This window comes from Aethalodelphis obliquidens, unplaced genomic scaffold (assembly GCF_003676395.1).
Source record: "Aethalodelphis obliquidens isolate GAN/ISIS:26980383/991018 unplaced genomic scaffold, ASM367639v1 scaffold20, whole genome shotgun sequence".
In the NCBI taxonomy this organism is placed as follows: Eukaryota; Metazoa; Chordata; class Mammalia; order Artiodactyla; family Delphinidae; genus Aethalodelphis; species Aethalodelphis obliquidens.
In genome coordinates this window covers 1,281,835-1,301,584 of record NW_020837964.1, presented here as the reverse complement: position 1 = coordinate 1,301,584, position 19,750 = coordinate 1,281,835, and the positions used below count along the sequence as shown (strand labels likewise).

At 63.1% G+C, this 19,750-nt stretch overlaps 1 protein-coding gene across 1 annotated transcript in view; it reads left to right on the top strand.

The window, feature by feature from the left end:
- The window catches only part of ZNF469 (zinc finger protein 469), a 50,885-nt gene that overhangs the window by 14,221 nt on the left and 16,914 nt on the right, over positions 1–19,750 (top strand).

The following is a 19,750-nucleotide window of genomic DNA, read 5'->3' as shown; positions in this document are numbered from 1 at the left end:
TGGATGGTGGATGACGGCTGGATGACTGCCTTTGCCAGGCATTGTGCAGAGCAGCAGGCACGAGAGTGAACCCTTCAGACTAGGCCCTGCCCTCCAGGAGCTTCCCGTCCACCTCAGGAGGCTGAGTGACCCAGGTGGACAGGTGGATGGAGGACTCCGGGCACCAGGAGTAGATGCTGCTCGCGGCAGGATGGTAAACTCCGGAGCACGGTGTGCTGGGATGAGAATGCCGCGTGGACATGCAGTGTTCGAAGGTTCCCATGGAGACAGACATTTGGCATCCCAGTGGGGCCTGGCCCCCAGTCACAGTCTGACCCCTCCACTGTCCACCTGGGTCCACAGCTGTGCCCCAGGCCTGCAGTGTTCACCGCTTTCTCTGAGCCCTCATGGCTCTGCCAGGAGCAGGGCGTGGTGGGGGCGGGGCACGCCTGCCCCACGGCCTCACTCTGCTGTCTCTGGGCCCTCAGTCCGTGCAGGCCCGCTGGTCATTCGTCACCCTCACCAGGTTATTTTCCAGGTGGGGAAACAAGCTGGGCGCAGGGAGGCGGGGGTGGGGGGGCAGGGTGTGCCCAGTGTCACATGGCCAGTTAAGCTTCCCCGGGCTCTGCTGATTCTCTCGTCTGACCAACCCGAGGAGAACAGAAAGACCCCATAAAAAGACCAGTTCACCCTAGGAAGATAAGACCATAAATGCTACACCAGCCACACATACCAGTGCTCAAATATGTGGAAGATATGTAGAGATCAGGACACTCGACTTTTACAAGGTCCAGACGCAGGGAGGGGAGGGGCGGATGGGTCAGGCGGCTGGCAGGCGGCCTGTGGAGGGCACACTGGGGCTGGGGAGCAGCCCCAGCACAAGGCGCAGGTGCCCCACGCGTGCATCCCACTTTTACTGTGTGGATCTGTACTTGCTTATTTCTCATCTTGATCCGGGACCCTTTCTATTTTGCAATTATTATGAATTAATAGCATGGATTCTTTTACTGCCCTTGCACTCTCACAGGTGCGCACTTTGGACCGCGCATTCTCTTGGTCTGCGTAGACGCCCACAAGGGACCGCCCCCTGCCCTCACCACGCTGAGGGACCCTCCCTCCAGAAAGCTTTCCTCCTGGAGCTGACGGCGCAGACAGTGTCCAGGTGGCCCACAGCTCCCTGGCAATTCTGGGATCCTTAGAGAAACAGGTGGAATTTTTGTGGTGGTAGTTGTTTTACAGGATAACTGTTTTTATGGTGGACCTTTCTAAATATAAACAAAGGTAGCAAGGAAGGCATCCCGAGCTCTTGCCCATCACCCGCTGCGATAGTTGCTAACACCTGGTGCCCTGCCCCCGTGCTTATTCTCGCTGCATTTTCTAAAGCAGATGCCAGATGCCGCGTCATTTCGCCTGTGAGGACTTCAAGAAGTGCAGTCAGCCCTTCAGAGGCGAGACAGGCTGGTGCTCAGCAGCGGGGGTGTTTCAAGTGGTGCGTTAGTGAGCTTCCGGTGTGAAGGGTTATTTGCCTTTTTAACCTAAATGAGGACGCATCGGAGGCCGTCCTGTCGCCGTATCCCCTTACAGACTCATCCCCTTAGGCCCTCTCAGCGGAGAGGAGGGCTGGGCCCCAGAAGCTCCGGGGCTCCGGGAGTGTGGACAAGAGCAGTTTGGAAATCTCTGGTGCGGGATGCGGCTTCGCAGCCCACGGGGCGCGGGAGGCAGGTGCCAGTGTGTGAACAAATGCACTCGGGGTGGTTTGTTTCTTCTCAGCTGGCAGGTGGGGGACAGTGGGAAGGAGGCTCAGACCACGGGGAGAGAGGCGAGGCCGGGTGGCCGGGTGAGGAGAGAGGTAACGAGCAGATCACTGGGCGCGTCGGGTGCCTCCAGAGAGCCAGCGGCTGACCCAGAGCAAAACTGACACCCAGCAGGGTCACCTGTGACCACCCCACCCCCACCCCCATGACTTACATTGGTCAGGATGCTTTTCAGCCACAGGGGACTAGAACTCAACTCAAAATAGGTTAAGTAGAAAGGAGACTCTGTTGGCTTACATTAACTGGGTTATGCAGGGCAAGCTTCAGGCATAGCTGGATCCAGGTGCTCAAATAGTGGCATCAGAATTCAGTCTAATAAAACGGGAGGGTCAGCCCCACCAGAACCACGTGCTCACAGTAGAGGGGAGGGTGGTTTCCCAGAGGAAACCCAAGGTGCTATTGCCAGGAACAGGAGGATGGGTGCTGGGCGGGCAGGAAGCAGATGTTCCCACAGAGGGAACATCTGCAGGTGCAGGGAGGGTCCAGGAGTAGAAATAAGGCAGAACAAGAAGGGTCAAGCCCTGAGCCTCGGGCGCACCCACAGCAGGATGGGGATTGCAGACGGCAGCCCCGGGTCAAATCCACCTTGTGCATTGAGTTGGCCCCATAGAACTCCACAAGGAAATCCAAGCTTCTGGTGGAAACCCCAGAGAAGCTTCCACACTGGGCCCATCATGCCGCCAGGAAGCAGTCAGCTGGGGCCTGAAGCCCCCGCTGGCCACAGTCCCTGCCATTCCCTATTGCCCACCCCCAGCGCACCCACCTCACCTGTGTTCTCGCCCCGCCCCTTGGGGCATTTGCATCTGCACCTCAGGGCCTGGAGGGGATCGTGGGTGGAAGAGGCTGAGAGAGGGTGGGCCTGGGTCCCCAGCCCGGCAGGATGAACGGGAGCAGCGCAGAGTGTGGCGGGTGGGGGGGGCCCTACAGGCCCCCAGGAAATGCAGACAAGGTTTGGAGTGTCCGGACAGTGAAGACCAGCCCCTCCCAGCCGCCCCAGTGTGGCCACAGTGTCCTGGCCGTCGACAGCCCATCCAAGCCCTGCCGGCCCGCCCCACGGCCCAGGCCCCAAACGCCCTCCAGCCCGCAGCTCTTGGCCCCAGCAGCAGAAAAGCCCCTGCCCTTGAACAGCTCAAGATGGTTCCTGCATTCGTCCCCCTCCCCCCGCCCCCCCAAGGCTGATGCGCGGGTGCTAACGTGGCTGAATTGCTGTTGGGGACTTTGAAGGAAACTAATTAAAAGCAGCTGAGATGTGAAAAGCTGGAAGGTGGCAGGAGCCAGGGACAACTTTCCACGGGGCTCCGGAGCTGGCTCGCTGCCACCGCCAGCCATGGTGCCCAGCCAGGCCCCGCGACGGCCCGGCCTGGCCAGAGGACACAGCAGCCAGGAAACTGCGCATGCGTGGACCCCAGAGCTGCGTTCCAGCGGGGGGGGGGGGGGTTCGGGTGGCGTGGGGGGAGGGGCCGGCATGGCTGCTCACCTCCGGGCCTGCGGAGGGGGCGGTCCTGCCCCTCCCTGAAGGTGCCCTGCAGAGCCTCTGGGGTGCAGCCCCCATCCCCCAGAGGAGCACCCCACATCCTGCATCCCCCATCCCCCACGGTCGAGGACCCGCATCTTAAGCTCAGCAGAGGGGGACGGGCTTCCTCAGAAGGTGCCTCTTGGACTCTGTTCATCATCAAAGCAATTTCTGCTCTGTGTCAGAAACTCAGGCACGCATGTTTAAAAAGTGAGCAGGCGAGGCCCTGTCAGTCCCCTCCAATCCCCTCCGCCAACTTCCAGAATCCTCTCCGTGTGCCCGGGTCTGGTGCCTAGACAGCTTCTGTTTGGTTTTTACGAGACAGATTACACCGCGTGCGCCGCTGGTACCTCGCTTCTTTGTTGGGGCCGCACAGGGTGGGCGTCTCAGCCGCAGCCCGCTGGCTCCCCGTTAATCTCCAAGACGGCTCCCCAGGGCCCCTGGCGGCTGTGACACGGTGACCGAGTCCTACGGATGGCGTTTTGGGCTTCCAAGTTGCTTTTCTATTATTTCCTCCAATCTTTTTCTTAAAATTAGCATAAGCACATTGTTTTAGGGATAAAAAAAGATGAACAGGCCGTGCCTACAGGCTTGGAAGTGGTGGCATCTGTCGGCCGCCCCCTGCAGGTGCCTGAGGCCAACCTATCGGGATGGCGCCCAGCCTTCGCTCTCCAGCCTCTGTGACCCCAGAGGGAGCCAGCGGCCAGCCTCAGCCGGGCAGGCGGCAGGGCCTTGGGGGGCCGGTGTCCCTGCGCAGAAGCGGCTGGCCCAGAGCTGCCTGTGTGTGTATGCCAGTGCGTGCGCCTGGACGTGTGCGTGCACACCAGAGTTCCCCACATGCGCGTGCACGCAGATGCACGCATGCACACTGCCTGCCTCAGAGCCTGCCTGGGCAGGAACCTTGTGACAGGCACGATCTCCTGGACACCTGGGGCAGGGGAGGGGCACAGACCGGGAGGGAGTCACCAGGCCTCCGAGAACCAGCTGAGCCGAGACACCACCCTCCCAGCAGAGCCCCGGGGGTGGGCAGGGCTTGTCATACCCATTTTTCTGATGGGGAAATGGGGTCCCAGAGAGATGTTTTCCTAACATCACTTTTAAAATATCTAAATTCATCTCTTACATCCAGGCCTGTCTGTGCATCCTCCGGGCAATGGGAGAGGTGAATTAATACAAAAATAATAGTAATGAAATGATAGTTTACATTCACTGAAGCATATGATGAGCTCAGTGCTTCACAAACACTGAGGTAACCCCACAGACCCTGTGAGGTAGGGACGATTGTCAGGCCCATTGACAGGTGGCTGAATGGGGCTCAGAGAGGTTAGGTCAGTTGCCTGAAGTCACACAGCAGGGAAATGGTGGTGCATGTGCTGTGACCACGACACCACACGGCCTCGGTCCCACTCTCCTGAGAGGGAGCTGACTGGCCTGGGCCCCCAGCGCGTGAGCGGGGCCAGGACCCTTCTCTCTGGAGTCCACCTGCCCCGGGCTGTCGCTCACACCACCTGCCCCTACGGACAATGGCCAGGGCGGGGTCCCTGGTCCCATAGTGGGGAGGCTGCAGAGCCCCCAGGTCAAGGGCAGGGCCTGGCTCTCTAGTGCGTGTAGTGGGGCTTGCTCCCGCTGCCTGGGAGACGGCCAGGGGACCGTGGGCACACGCCAGCCGGGCAGGGAGTGGGACAGCACGTTGCCTCCCCTTCCTCTCCCGTCAGCTGGAGCCCATGGCAAGCATGTCCTTCAGCCCCTGAGGCTCTGGTCCCCTCATCCCAGAGCAGCAGGACATACAGGCTGCAGCCTCCACAGGCCTCATTCCAGGTCAGGGTCACCCCCAGGTCAGGGTCACCTCAGGTCAAGAGCACTCCCAGGTCAGGGTTACCCCGGGTCATGGCCACCCCCGGGTCGGCGTCCCTAGAGGGTCGCCTTCCTGCCAAAAGGCGTGCACTGCCCCGTCCTTCCCTACTCTGTGTTCTCCCCACTCAAGATCTCCTCTGACAATCTGGGTCTCCAGTGGTCCCTCCTAGCGATATGAGAAGCCCCCAGCGGCCTAGGAGGACAGACCACGTGTGGCAGGTCCCTGTGCCCACGGCCCCCAGAGCTGCCACGCATGCCTTGGGGAGAGACTGGCCCTGGTGATTTGCCCCTCCAGGCTCATGGCAGCTCCAGGACCTCGGCTGGGCACACGGTCAGACACAGGCAACGCCTGGGCCGGGACTCCCCTCCCCCGCAAGAAGGGAAAGTGGAGGACGAGCCCTGGCTGCCAGTCTCAGCACCTGGCCTGCTGTAGTCACTCTCTGTACCATGACCTCGAATGTCATGTGCCTTTCTGAGCCACAGCTTCCTCACCTGTAACACAGAGGAGAGAATTTACAGCCGCTGAGCAAACGCTACGGGCCAGGCGTGTGACACCTGGCGTCTCTTTTTTTTTTTTTTTTTACATCTTCATTGGCGTATAATTGCTTCACAATGGTGTGTTAGTTTCTGCTTTATAACAAAGTGAATCAGTTATACATACACACACGTTCCCCTATCTCTTCCCTCTTGTGTCTCCCTGCCTCCCACCCTGCCTATCCCGCCCCTCCAGGCGGTCACAGAGCACCGAGGTGACCTCCCTGTGCTACGCGGCTGCTTCCCGCTAGCTCTCTACCTGACGTTTAGCTGGCGTCTCTTTTAATCTCACCACAATGCTGGGAGGTAGGGACTGATTAGCAGGGTTGCAGGAAAACTGTTTACGACGTGTGCTCCCCTCTGGTCGGATAACGGAAGAGACAAGCGCACCGAGCTTTGTTCCCTTTTTGCCTTGGTGGCCCGGAAGCGCGGAGCTTACTTTGAACCTCCTATGAGGTTTTTGGCTTTAGGTTTCTGTCTTGGCCACCTGTGGTGTAGGCATCGTTTTTCCTAAGCCCCCTTTAGTCCGTTTTTGGAGCAGCAATACAAGCTTTACAGAAACAAAGGGGAATTAAAGCTTGCAGACAGACAGGGAGAGGGCTGTTGCCATCAGGGCAGTGTAAGGGGACAGGCCTAAAGAGAGGTCAGGGTCACAGGCTCCAGGGCGCTCAGAACGGCTTTGCCGGCCACCCAGAAGTCATTCCAGCAGATGCTCATTTAGCACCAACTGTATGCACAGCACTGCCCTTCCGGAATCTTCTCGCTCCTCCGTGTCTCTCTCAGGCCCCCTTCCGGTCCCCAGGGGTTGGCTCACACAGGCTTCCTGGACGGGGCCTCGTCCCCTCCAGTCCCCACAGACCCTCGCTGGCTCGAGGCCAGCCCCCCTCCACCACAATCTCGAAGGCCAGAGGGAGAGGACTCGCCGGGTCAGGCGCCCCGTGGCCATGAAGGCAGCACATGGTCACAGTGCCTTTTCGGTCCCTGCAAAGTACTGCACTTTCTTCCTTTCTTCCCTCCTTCTCTGCAGCTGATGAAAGGAAAACAGCCAGAGGGTTGGGGAGGGAGGGACGTTCCTCGGGCCTCCGCCAGCGCCGCCCTCGGAGGCCAACAGAGCCAGGGCTTGTCTGGGATGAATATCTGCGTTATTCGGGCTGCGCCCCGTGGGGCCGGGGCCCCTCCCTGGCCAGCCCTCTGCATCGGGCCCCTCTGCAGGGAGGCGAGGGGACGGGGGCTTCGCCTTCCAGGACCACAGCGTGGGCCGTGCCTCCAGAGGCCCCCAGAGTGCGGTCCATGGAGGTCCCCCAGGAACCCTGAGCTCAGGTCAGTGTGCGGGGAAAGGACGTCCCCCACCTCACTGTGGCTCAGCCCCACCCGCCCCCGCTGCAGCTCTGCAGGTGCGATGTCAGCGCCCTGGGGGACGCCGCAGAGCTAGCCGTGAAATGGCAGGATGCTGGCAAACAGAGTGGGGGACAGAGGAGGGGAACGCGAGACCGTGGAGTCTGATCACACCCGGGCAAAGCTGCCGCCTGCGATGGAGGCTGGAGGCCTGCCCGCGTGGGGAAGCCCCGCAGGGGCAGTAGGGACGCAGGGGTCTTCAGGGCGGCGTGCTCCCCCTTGTGTGCTGTGTGTGCGTGTGTGTGTGTGTACACATGCTCCCCCTTACGTGCTGTGTGTGCGTGTGTGTGTACACAGACTCCCCCTTACGTGCTGTGTGTGTGTGCGTGTGTGTGCGTGTGTGTGTGTGTGTACACATACTCCCTCGTACGTGCTGTGCATGCGTGTGTGTGTGTGTACACATACTCCCCCTTACGTGCTGTGTGTGCGTGTGTGTGTGTGTACACATACGTACGCGCACGTATCTATGGATATACGCAAATATGTGCTTCTTTACGTATGATGCACTTCATGATGACATTTTTTAAATATTTATTTATTTGGCTGCGCCGGGTCTTAGTTGCGGCGTGCGGGGTCTTCATTGCCACGTGCGAGATCTTCGTTGTGGCATGTGGGCGCTTAGTTGTGGCATGTGGTGGGATCTAGTTCCCTGAGCAGGGATTGAACCCAGGCCCCCTGCATCGGGAGCGCGGAGTCACGGAAGTCCCTGAAATTTAAATTAAAACTGGATAAAGCAGGGCAAGGAGATAGCAAGTCCTGGGGACAAGGTGTTGAGGTGGACCCGGTGGTCAGAGGTGCCCGCTGAGCAGCCAGCCTGTGGCCAGAGACGAGCCGTCCGTGGCTGTCTGGGGAGCCCGGCTCTGGGCAGAGGAGGCCGAGGTGAAGGCCCTGGGTCGGGTGTGCGAGGGCTCCGGGCAGGGGTCCTGCTCTGGCAGCTGCTGGGAGAAGGCAGTGGGGAGGTGGTGACGGCTGCAGGAAGGTGACCGCAGTGGTCCAGCAGGTGGGAGCAGGGCCACCGAGGTGCAGGTGCCGGGAGGACGTCAGACCCTGGATGTGGTTGAAGGGGGAGCCGACGGGAGCTGCTGATGGATTGGATGTCGGGGTGGAGAGGAGGGGGCAGCATGACCCCAAGCATTTTGGCCAGAGTGGACTGTTCACAGAGAAGTGGACGCTTGGTCAAGCCGCGCTCCCTCTAGAGGCTCTTGGGGAGGGTCCCTCCTGCCTCTTCCAGCTCCTGGGGCTCCAGGCGTCCTTGGCTTGTGGCCACATCCCTCCGGTCTCTGCCTCCGTCTTCACATGGTCTCTCTTCAGTGTCTGTGTCTCTCCTTTTCTGTCTCTTATAAGGACGGTGTCACTGGATTTAGGGCTTCCCTAACCTAGAATGACCTCATCTTAAATCAGTCACCTCTACAAAGGCCCTATTTCCAAATAAGGCTGAATTCACAGGTGCCGGGCGTTGGGACTTGGTGATATCTTTGGTGGGGGACACAGTTCAGCCCACAGCTCCCGTGTGCCCCGCCCCTCGCACTGTCTGGGCACAGACGGGGGTGGAGGAGCCACAAGCAACGAGACACAGACTAGAAGGTGAATCACTCCTGTTCGGACTCTCCAAGGAGGTGCACTGAGCTGAGGGGCCCAGAGCCCAGGCAGCCGACACGGAAGGTCTAAGAGGAACGTTCCAGGCACAGGGAACCTCAAAGCAAAGGCCCCGAGGTGTGCGTGAGCGCGAGGCTTTCTAGAAGGCCCAGGAGGCAAGACCCCGATGGTGCAGGGGCTTATGGGCCAGGGTGGGACTTGATTCCAATACCAGCGACGCTGTGGAGCATTTGCAGGGGGGGATGTGGCCCCCTCTGTGCTTGGAGAGACCCCCTGGCTGCTCTGGGGAGAGTGAAGTACAGGAGCCATCAGGGAAACCAGGGGTGGGGCATCACAGTCACCTGGCAGGAGATGGTGGCCTGGTCCAGCGAGAGAGGGGCCCCAGGGATGTAGCCAGACAGAGGCCAACCCAGGTCTCCGGGCCCTCCAGCTGGCGGCTGTGTGTTCATGGGCAACTGTCTCAACCCCTCTGGGCTCATCTGCAGAGTGAGGAGCAAGTTCTCCTGCTCGTCACACACTGGAGGGGACCCCGTCCCCCCTTCCAGTGTCCTGGGGATCTAGCAGGCCGCGCCACCAGCCAGCCCTGCCCTCCCCAGGGAGGGACCCCACCCTTACCAGGCAGGCGGCTGGCAGTGGGTCTGGAAAGGGCGAGGCCCGCCTGCTCGTTGTGGGTGGTCAGGTGACGGGCAGTGACAGGCAGCCGCTGGCATCTGCCACCCGGGAGGAGAGCCTGAACGCTTCTGCCCCTGCTGGAACCCAGGCCAGCCTCAGGCCAGGAACATGCCTGGGTGGGGGCCTGGCTCAAGGCCACAGTGCTCAGCTTGCCCCCCGTCTGCTCGACCGCCCCCAGCCGGCCCTCTCTGCAGCCCATGCAGCCTGCTGTGTGACCTGGGGCACGTGGAGTAACCTCTCTGACCCGTAGTGAAGGTTCCGGGAATCCTAGAACTTTCCAGGGTACCGCAGGCCTGCACCAGCCGTGGCGTTGGGGGACCTGTGTTCACATCCTGACTGCCCTAAACTGGGCCTCGTGGACTGGGGTCCGTGTCCATCCTGTTCTGTCCACGGTCCTGTCCCAGTGCCTGGAGGGGAGCCTGGCCACCAGGTGAATGAGTGAGTGAGCGGCTGGGTGAACCTGGCCGCCCCCCACGGTGGGCCCAGTCTGGGAGGGACCCCGCCCAAAGAAAGGTCACGAGACCAGCCACAGGCCCAGGCGCCCCAGGCGCTTCGGCCCACAGTCCTTATTTTGTCTTATATGAATTTGTTGCCAGAGTTTCAAAATGGGGAGATTTCACTTTAAAACCTAGATTTCTGGCTTTTCCTAAAAACTCAGAGAGCTGCCTCTGTGCTGCATTTCCTGCTCCAGCGGCTGCCCATTTCCAAGCCCAGCAGGCGGGGTGGGCGCCAGGCGCTCAGGCAGCCGTGAGCCCGTCAGCGGGAAGAAGAGTGGGGGCGGGTGCCAGCCCCCTCCCCCTCCTTGAAGAAACACGTGCTCATCCGGGCAGGGTCCTTGGCACTGGGGGACGCAGAAACACATAAAACTAATGAAAAGCTCTGTCCGTGAGGAGAAGCGGCTGAGTAGGCGTGTCCGAGAGGGTGGGGCCGGGTGAGACCAGGGAGGCTGCCCCACCCGGGGGGGGCGGGGCAGCGGCACAGGCCTGGAGGTCTCGCTCCGGAGCCCTCCTTCCTTCCTACGGCCCCAGAGGAGGGCGGACGGGACAGCAGGGCGCTGAGCAAGTGAACAGACGGTAGATGAGGGTAGATGAGAGGCTGGGACGGGGCGGCCTCCAGGAAGAGCCGTCGCTGCCCTGGAGGCCCAGCGGCCCTGTTGTCTCCAACACCGGGCTGCGTGGGTGAGCGCCCACCCGTCGGCCTGCAGCCCCGTTCCGCAACCCGCTGACTCTACATTCACCCTCCAGGTCTCGGTTTCCCCTTCCACGCAGAGCTGGTGGGTGCCGGGATGGGGGGGCTCCCTGCCCGGGCCTGGGGCGAGGTTGCCGAGGGGTGTCCGGCCGAGGCAGGGGTGGGTGGCTTAGCACGGGCGTGGCTCCGTCCCCGCGCTGCCCCTGGCTCTGTGGCCTCGGTCTTGGCTTTCCCATCTGTGGACAGTGGTGCCCCTGCGGCCGGGCCCTGGGTGAGCTCCGGGGACAGCGGGGAGGGAGCCCAGTCCAGCCCCCTCCCACCACCACCCCCCTCCCGGCTTTGTGTTCTAGGAGGGGAGGTGACAGGTGCCGTCAGGGGAGGAACCGGCAGGGAGGATGCCGGAGGGGCCTTGGTGAGACGGTGACCCTGAGCCCTGGCAGAGCCAGCGTGAGGGCTGGGGGTGGGCGGCGAGGCAAGCTGGCCCTGCAGCCGGCACACGGGCTGGAGGCCGTGGGGGGGGCCCCTGGCTCCCTGCACTTCGTCACACCTCACGTCCCTCGGGCCCTAAGTCCCAAGTGTCTCCAGGAGGAAGGGGCGGCCCCGCCTGGCCTCCTCCCCCGGCCTGCATGCCCCCCGCTACCCACAGACGTCACCCCAACAAGCCAAGGGCTCCCCAGACGTGAGCACCTACCGGGCCTCAGGAACTAGGAATGAATGTGAACAAAGGTGACCGGCCTGGCCCATTGGACAGCCCGACAAGCGCCAGTGAGAGGGAGACACGCGCTCCTCCCCCGCTGCAGCCAGAGGAGGCCCTGCGAGGCTGCGAGGGCCACAGAGCCGGGGTCCAAAGCCAGGTGGGAGCGAACCGGCCAGGAGGCACGGCAGGGGGACGGCAACAGGGGCGAGGCCCTCAGGCGGGTCAGGGCTGTGGGTCAGGGAGCGAAGGCCACCAGGCTGCAGGGGGAGGGCGGCCTGACCGCGGACCCACCTCCACCCTCCTGCCCTGTGGCCTCCCGCCCTCTGGAGCAGCGAAGCCTGGAGGACACCCCACGGAGGGCAGCCACCCCCACTCCTGGGATCTGGGGCTCTTCGGAGCCAGGCCGCCGCAGCCAGGGGTCCACCACCACCCAGCTCGGCCCCTCCCAAGCCCGGGTCAGCCGCCCACAGCAAGGGTGCCTTTGGGGCTGCTTCACGGGGGGACTCAGTCAGCTGGATCAGGCCGGCCCGCGGAGAGCTGAGCCAGGCCCTCAGAGCCCAGCTGTGCAGAGACTGGCCGAGGCTGCACTGCCAGAGGACAGCCTCGCAGGAAACACCGGGGGACAGTCCTGTCCAGGGCCACGTCGGGGTGTGTGGCTGTGGGTGGATCACACCCCTTCTCAGAGCCTTGGTGTCCCATCTGGGCACTGGGGTGATGACAGACGCCCCTGGCGGCTGAGGGAGCCCCTGCAGCCTCGGGGACCCGCAGCAGGACCCCAACCCCTGTGTCCCTCTCGGCCCGCGGGCCTGGCTGTCCGTGGAGGACGAGGCAGCAGGAGAGTGGACGGAGCTCGGAAGTGGCCAGAGCGGGGCGCCCAGCCCAGCCCAGCCCCTACATGCTGAGCCTCAGTTTCCTCTCTGTAACGGGGGCTGAGTGCCTGCCTGCTTCCCAGGGGTACAGCCCTGAGTCCGGCCGGCGGCAGGCGTCTCGTCGGACCCATTGCCCTCCCCCAAGCCCCCAGCTCAGAACCCCACGTGGGGGCATTCACTGATGTGTGGTCCTGAGGATGTGAAATCATCATCACTTTTAATTGAGAAAAGAGGCCGATAGGATCCTGAACCTGACGGGACAGTAATTAACGCAGCCAAGGAAGCTGGTTAATCTTGTCCCTCAGGACACAGCTCGTTAAAGCCCGCCGTCCGCGCGCCCCGCCGAGCACAGTGACCTCTGCGTCGGGCCCCGTTTCTCATGTGGAAGCCTGCTCGGGGCGAGGTGGGCTGCTTCCAAAAGCCAGGAGGTTTCCAAACCCCATCCGGGGGTCTGGGGGGCGCAGGCTGGGAATCCCACAGCCGTGTCCCAGTTCGTTTACCTGCCGCAGCCTCAGCTTCTTCTCCTGTAAAATGGGCTGGCGGGTGAGAGGACTGCCCGGGACACCCTGTCCTGAGGCCTGGAGGAGCCAGAACCAAGCCCGGCCCGATAAGCCCGCAGAGCACGCAGCGAGGCCCGGTGCGTTCCGGGCTCCCCAGCCCCGCTCTGCAGCGTTCCCACCTCTCCCTCCTCCCGCCTGGATCCCAGCTCTTCTCTGTCACACGTCAGGGTCACAGGGTGACAGCGTGTAAACTTCCCCGCACACTCTGACCCCAGCCCAGGCTTCAGACTCAGGCTTCAGACCCAGACTGGGCCTCTGGGCACTGGTCCTTGGTCTGCCCTGGGCAGCAAAGGTTTGGAGGTCCCTCTGTCACCCAAGGGTAGTGGAGCCTGAGAGGGCCACGCACAGAGCCGCTCCAGATGCCAGTGCCGTCACGACGGTGCCCGCAGGACTCCATGTTGAACGGTTCAAGTGATGGAGGACAATATCGATGTTTATAATCAACAGTGGAGTGTGGGTCGTTTGGGGGAAAGGACGGAGACAGCCTTTCCCACAAAATCAGAATCACATGGAGCTTTGAACACCCTTCACTCTCCAGGGTGTTCCCAGCCTGACCCTGAGCCCAAGGTCCAGGGCCCGCTGAGGCTGGGGTGCTGGGCTTCCTGCCTTTCTGCTGGGGCCCTCGGGTGGGGGCAGGGTAGTTACGGACAACAGGGATTCAGGTCTCCAAGAGGAGACGTCTGCTCCGGACAGAGCCCGAGGCCTGGGTCTGTAGCCATACCGAGGGCCGGGTCCAACCTAGGGCCCGAGCAGCCTCCACCCTCCAGCTTCCCCTCCGGGGCCCTCAGAACCCCTCCCTCTCACCTACCCTTCCCTTCTCTGCAGACGGGATGGGGGCTTGTGTCGCTGGAGCTCCGAGACAAGGGCAGGCCTGGGCGCTGTTCGTGCTTTTCCAGAACCGCCACTCGGCATGCAGAGTGGTGTCTCCCTCCCCCTCTCCGGGAGGCCGGGGTTGGTCCCACCGACACCCCAGCTTCTGCTGCCGTCTGGTCTGAGCGTCGCTGGGCCGCTGCCCTGGCCTGGCTGTGCCACTGTGTGCCCTTGGGCAACTCCTCGTCTGTGAGGTGAGCGCACTGGGCGAGGTGCCCCAGAGGTCCTGGTACTGGAGTTCCGAGGCCAAACTGCCCGCTGGGTGACCCTGAAGAAAACGCCCCATGCACTGTGGCTTTCCAGGCGGCTTCCATGAAGCCGCCGTCCCGGGTCCTCGCAGCCCCGCTGCCCTCCATGCCCCGACCAGCCTGCCCCGGACCAGCCGCCTCTTGGCTTTGGGACTGTCGGCTTCGTTCACCCCGGACTCGACTGGGGGTTTCCCGGGGCCACTGAGTCCCAGTATGCTCCCTGCACACGGGACCCAGGGGGTCCCTCTAAGCAGGGGAGAAGGACCCTCCGAGGGCCAGGTGAGGGGCAGCCGGAGTGTGCTAGGCTGAGCTTGGTACGCTGCTACCCTCAAGGGTGTGAGACGAGTTCCCAGAACACCTTGCCAGCACACGTTCCTGGACTCGGGCACTACGTGGAGAGATGGGGAGCCCCAGGGCACGGCCTCCGTACCCCCATGCCTGCCCGACAGCCCCCTGCCCACTGGCTGCTGTGCGCGGAGCATCCCCAGGCTCCTGATGCGTGTTTCATCCTGTTCCGTGGCATTGTGTTGAGGGGTCGGGGGCGTGCCCCCTTAGCGACGGAGGCCGCAGCGCTTCCCTAGGCGCCCTGTGAGGTCGGCAGCAGGGCTGGGCAGACCCGGCTCCTCTCCAGCCTGGGCCGGACCCTGGGCAGGAAGGGGCAGAGAGTGGGGCCTGAGCCACTGCAGCCTGGGCCCACCTCGAGCGGCAGCTGTGCGGAGCGGGGGACAGTGCAGCAGGAGGCAGAGAGCAAAAAAGGACATTCCCCAAGCGACTGACAGACAGGCCTCGTGGCAGAGGCTGTGGCAGCCCCCAGCTCGGGGAGCCTTCCAGGCGCAGGCAGCACTGGGGCTGCCCCGGGGAGGAGGGAAGGAAGCATCCAGGGAGGGCCCGGCCCGTGCAGGTGCCCGGGCAGGAGCACGCCTGGCCCGCGGCAACGCAGAGGGTGGCAGAGGCGAGCAGGTGCCTGGGCGAGTGGCGGCAGGTGAGGGCAGAGGGCAGCGGGGTGGGAGGGCCCAGGCAGCCCAGGTTGAGACGTCTCACAGGTGGGCACTGAAGCAGGCACTCAGGGACGAGGGCGCAGGATTCCCCGCGGCCCCACGCGAGCGTGCGTCCCCAGCATCTCGACCTCCGCAGACTGTGCACCTTTCTTCCCCTGAAGTCTCCGGTCTCACTCCTCGGCCCTTCCCTGCTCAGCCTGTGTGGGCCAGTGTGGTCACTCCCATCCTGCAGTTCCGGCACCGAGGCCCCCGGAGAGCTGCTGGTGTCCAGGGGACCAGAGGGCGCCGGTCAGCACAGGTGTCGGGGGCGGTCCCTCGTGGGGGGTGGGGGTGGCCGGGCGGGGATCCTGCCTGTGATTTCTGGCGGCCCTTCTGATGCCAGCCGGTGGTCAGCAGCGCCGGCAAGCGCGTTCCGGATCCACAGGGGTCTTTGGGATGTGCCGGGCGAGCCGCTGCCACCTGGGGGCTGAGGTCAGGGAGCAGCTTCTTGGGCAGCCCAGGCGTGGACCGCCAGCCCCTTCTCCTGCCGCGTCCACTCTGCCCCAGGCCGCTCTGCACCCCCAGCTCCGTCCTGTGCAGCGTCCGCCGGACCCTCCGGGCCCTGCTTGAAATTCCAGGGCTCCCGGCACCCTCCGAGTTAAGGCCCTGGTTCTGCGTCGTGTCCAGAGTGAGGGCGTGTGGTGTCGGCAGGTCGTGGGGTTTGTTCTAGGAGGACTCGGCCAAGATGTGAGTCGGGGGCCTTTTCACACCCTCCCAACGCTGGTCTCAGAGGAACACGAGGACGGAGGCGAGTGGCCGGTACCCGGCGCCGGCCCTCGGCGGCTTCCGCGGGCGACGGGTCCTGCCTTTAAGCACGAATCGCGGCCGCCTCCCTGTCAATTTCGAAGACATCGTTTTCTCCCCACGTGCTCCTCTTATCTCCCTCCTGTTAAAGGATCTCAAATATGCACCCCGATAAGGCGGAACGCACCCCCGCTTCCCGGCCCCGTCCAACGCCAGCCTCCACTTTCCCCCAAAGTAATTAAGATAAATGCAGCTGATAATTTGCCTGGTATTCTTAAACGGACCCTCGGGCCATATCTCAGATATAATTTTACCTGCAGAGGTTTATCTGAGCGCTCGAGTAACAGATAGTTTTTTAAGCAAAGCGGCAGCTTTTGAAGCGAAAGGAAAAGGGAATGTTTGTAAAATAAATGTCAGAACGAGCCGCCGTCACGGCCCCTCAGCTCAGGGTCAGCGAACAGAGACCCCGCGCCGTCCGGGGCTGGCCAGGAAAGGGGCAGGGATGGGCTCAAGGGATGGGCTCAGGGGCACCGAGAGAGCGGGCCGGCGGGGGAGGCTGTGGGTGCAGCCGCGAGGGCCGGCGCCCACGGCCGTGCCCCTCACGCTTTCCCAGCCGCGCTAGTCAGAGCTGACCTGGAGCGGAGGCCCCTGCCTGGGAGAGCTGGCATGCAGGGCACCCATCGGGGAGCGGGCCGGCGGGGGAGGCTGGACCAAGCCACAGGCCAGCGCCCAGGGAGGCGCAGCTCGGGAGGCTTGGCCAGGATGGGGAATCAGTGCAGTGGGCCAGGCTGGTGGCTCCCACTGTGGTGGGGAAGGCAGGGTCCTGCTCCAGGCTCTTCTTCGGACAGGCTGGAGTCCCCTGGGAGCCTCGGTTTCCCCGTCTGCATCCGGTCAGGCTGGAGCCCAGCTGCCCGTCACAGCCTGGTCCCACCCAACAGCACCTACGTCTTGCTTCCTGACGGGTATCCGGGAAGTGGGGCGGGGGCCTGGGGTGGGTGTGTGTCCACGGCACCCCTGACCCGCCAGTAAAACCTGCGCTGACCCGCCTCCTCGCCAGCACCGTGCGCTCACCGCCCCAGCCTCCCCGAGCCTCCCACCCGGGACACCCGTCCCCGACGCTGTGCCAGAGGGACCTCACCCGAGGCCCGGCCATGCATCGCTGAGGGTCACCTCCTCACGGGGGGGGGCCTCTCCGACCCCATGTCCCCGCCCCCCTCGGCCAGACCCCTCTCGCTCCCTTTGCCCCGTTCACGCCCAGCTGCTGTGAGCGCCGTCCTAACGGGCGTCACGATGCCTGTGCCTGCCCACACCCCTCTGGGGCCCGACCTCCCCTCTGCAAGCCTCTGTTTCCGGCTGTAGCGGGGGTGAGCGCTGACCTTGCAGGGAGGCCATGAGGTCGAGGCGGTGTCCACGCCGCCCTCTGTGGTCCTTGCTGTTGCCTCGGCGCCGTCCCCTAAAGCTGTGAGCTCCTCGGGGAGGGACGGCTGGTGGAGGAGAGGGTCCAGCAGTCTGGGCCTTCCCCCGTCCATGCCCTCCTCCGCACACCCGTCCTGTCACCCAGCGCCACGCCACACACGGGCGCCGCCGGGCCGAGGCTGGGATAGAGCAGGCACACGGCCCACCCTCACGACCTCGTCCAAGCCTGAGCACCTCCAAGGGCACTGGGGGCTAGGGCTTCAGCACACATTCGGGACAAAGCCAGGACAGGACGAGGGGACAGGGCAGACGCCTCTACCCCACTGAGCCGTGTGGCCTCACTCTCTGGCAGGATGGGAAACGGAAGGCCGGGCCCCTGCCGGTTAAGAAGGTACAGCCCCACCCTGCTGAGAAAGCATCATAACAGGAAAATTAAACCCTCCCACGTCTGGGCACGTCAGCAGCAGGGAGGCCGAGGGGGCCGCAGGGCAAGAGCGAGGTCCGGTGCTGGCCGGGCCTCCAAGCGGCCATGTCACCGGGTCATGGAAGATGGGGGCCGGGGCGGCCTGAGGGGTAGTCAGCTCGAGCCCCTCGTCTAGAGCTGGGGAAACTAAGGCCGGGGGGCCCAGGGGTGCGTGTGGGGTCGAGGCCCAGAGCTCTGACCAGACAGGGCCATCTGTGTGCTGAGCTGCCCAGTCCCCCGGTGTGGGGGGACAGTGCCACCCCCGAGGGCTCCCGAGATCACACCTGCTTTGCAGGTGGACACACACATAACTGGGAGGGCTTCTTGGAAGAGGTGGGCTGGAGAGGAGCCTGGAGGAGCAGTGAGCACGTTGGGAGCTAACATCCGCAGGCTCAGTGCGTGCAGGGCCGTGTGAATGGTTTGCTGTCCCGTCCAAGCCCCTGGCCACAGCCCTTTGACACCAGAGCTGTGATCACCCCGTTTTGCAGCCAGGAGGTGTCAGAGCCAGGATTCAAGCCCGGGCCCAGCTGACGCGCCCCCCCTCCCTCACGTTCTCCCTGGAAGTGGGTGAGAATCGGGAAGCTGGAAGAGGAGGGTACGGAGAGGCCCGGGCTGAAACGAGGCAGGTTGAAAGGGGAGGTGAGGGCAGAGGGTCGGGAGCAGAGGCCGGACACTGTATAGGGCCTGGGGTCCGTGGGGAGGGAACACCGGAGGGCAGGGGCCCAAGGCCCATGGCGGGACGCCCCTCACCAGGAGCTGCCGCCCACACCCCAGCTGGAGCCGGCCAGCACCACCGCGGGCTTGAGTTACCCAGAGGCTGGGGCCAGGTGGTGTTTCTCAGCGAAAAGGAGACGCCTGAACTCGTGGGGTTCCTGGGGGCAGGCCGGGATCTGGGGGATTGGATCTCCCCACTTCAAAGGGGCCCCAGGCCTGCTGAAACCCACACCAGTCAGCACCAAGGGGCTTTGCCAAGAGCCTGGGCAGGGGTGGGAACCCGAGACCCGCGCGCACGCTGTCCCCCACCTGCCCCACAGTCTGAGCACCCAAGATGGGCCCTTGTGCCCCCGGAGGGGCAGCCAGCATGGGGTGCTGCAGGCAGAGGACAGAGGCTGACGGGGTGGCTGAGCCCTGCCCACAGGTCAGCACGTGGAGGCAGGGCCGCCCCAGGGAGGAGGGGGCCCCGAGGCGGGGGCTGAGGTGCAGAGCTGTCCTGCACGGGGCAAGCGTGGTCCCCAGGGGCCTGCCTCACACCCCTCCATGTGCACTACATGCTATGTGACTTGGCGAAGTCACACAACCTCTCTGAGCCTTCGCTTCCTCATCCATAGTTCCTGTTGACTTTTCGCAGCAGAGGCAGGATCAGTTGCTCACCACTGTGTGGCCCACCATCCAGCAGAAACGTGGAGATCCCTGAGTGAGTGAGTGAGTGAGTGAGTGAGTGAGTGAGTAACTGGGAAGCTGCAGGGAAGGCAGGGCCCTCCCCAGGCCTCGGCCTGCCCACCTCCAGGTAAGGGCACGCTTCGCGCCCTGTGACGCCGGGACTCACTTGAAAGCCTTGGCGTCTCCACATTGTCAGGAGGGCTGCACGTCAGTACAACCCCCGAGAGTTGTCCCCGTGGTTCCCTAAGGCTGTGTGACACGTAGCAGCTTGAAACAATGAACCGCTATATACCGTTGCCGTGGGTTCCGAATCTGGGCGTGTATCCTGTGCGTTAGCCGCGAGTCGCCACGTCCAGCCCCTGTTCGAGGGGAGGGATTTGGGCTCCACCTTTTGGAGGGAGGAAGATGAGAGAATCTGTGGCCAAATGTCAAAACCGCAATAGTGCTTAACTTGACCATCTCTCTCCAAATCACAAATGCATTTGCCGTTTCTTCTTTGAGTTCATCCTGCTGGTCTCACTTACACGTACTCGTGGCTCTGCTATTTGCAAAGGCCCAAATAGGACAACCTAGCATCCACCCGTCCGGAGGGATCTGGGCATACGAGTAGCCGTTCCGCAGAACATTCCGTAGCTGCGTGTGGGTGGAGCAACGGACAGGCAGACGTCAGCCAGACGTCACTTCATGAGGGCCTGTGGGATTACCTCTAAGATTCACCGTTTAATGCAAAAAGTACAGTGCGTGTAGTAGACTATCTTTTGTTGAAGAAAGGGGCGAATGGGAATATTTATTCATATTTTCTGGTATTTGCATCAAGAAACTCTGGAAGGAAACACAAGAAGCTGCCCCGTGTGCTGACCCAGCAGGGCAGCGGAAGAGGGTCCATGGGCCGGGGGAGCCGGGGATGGGGGGGAGACCTCT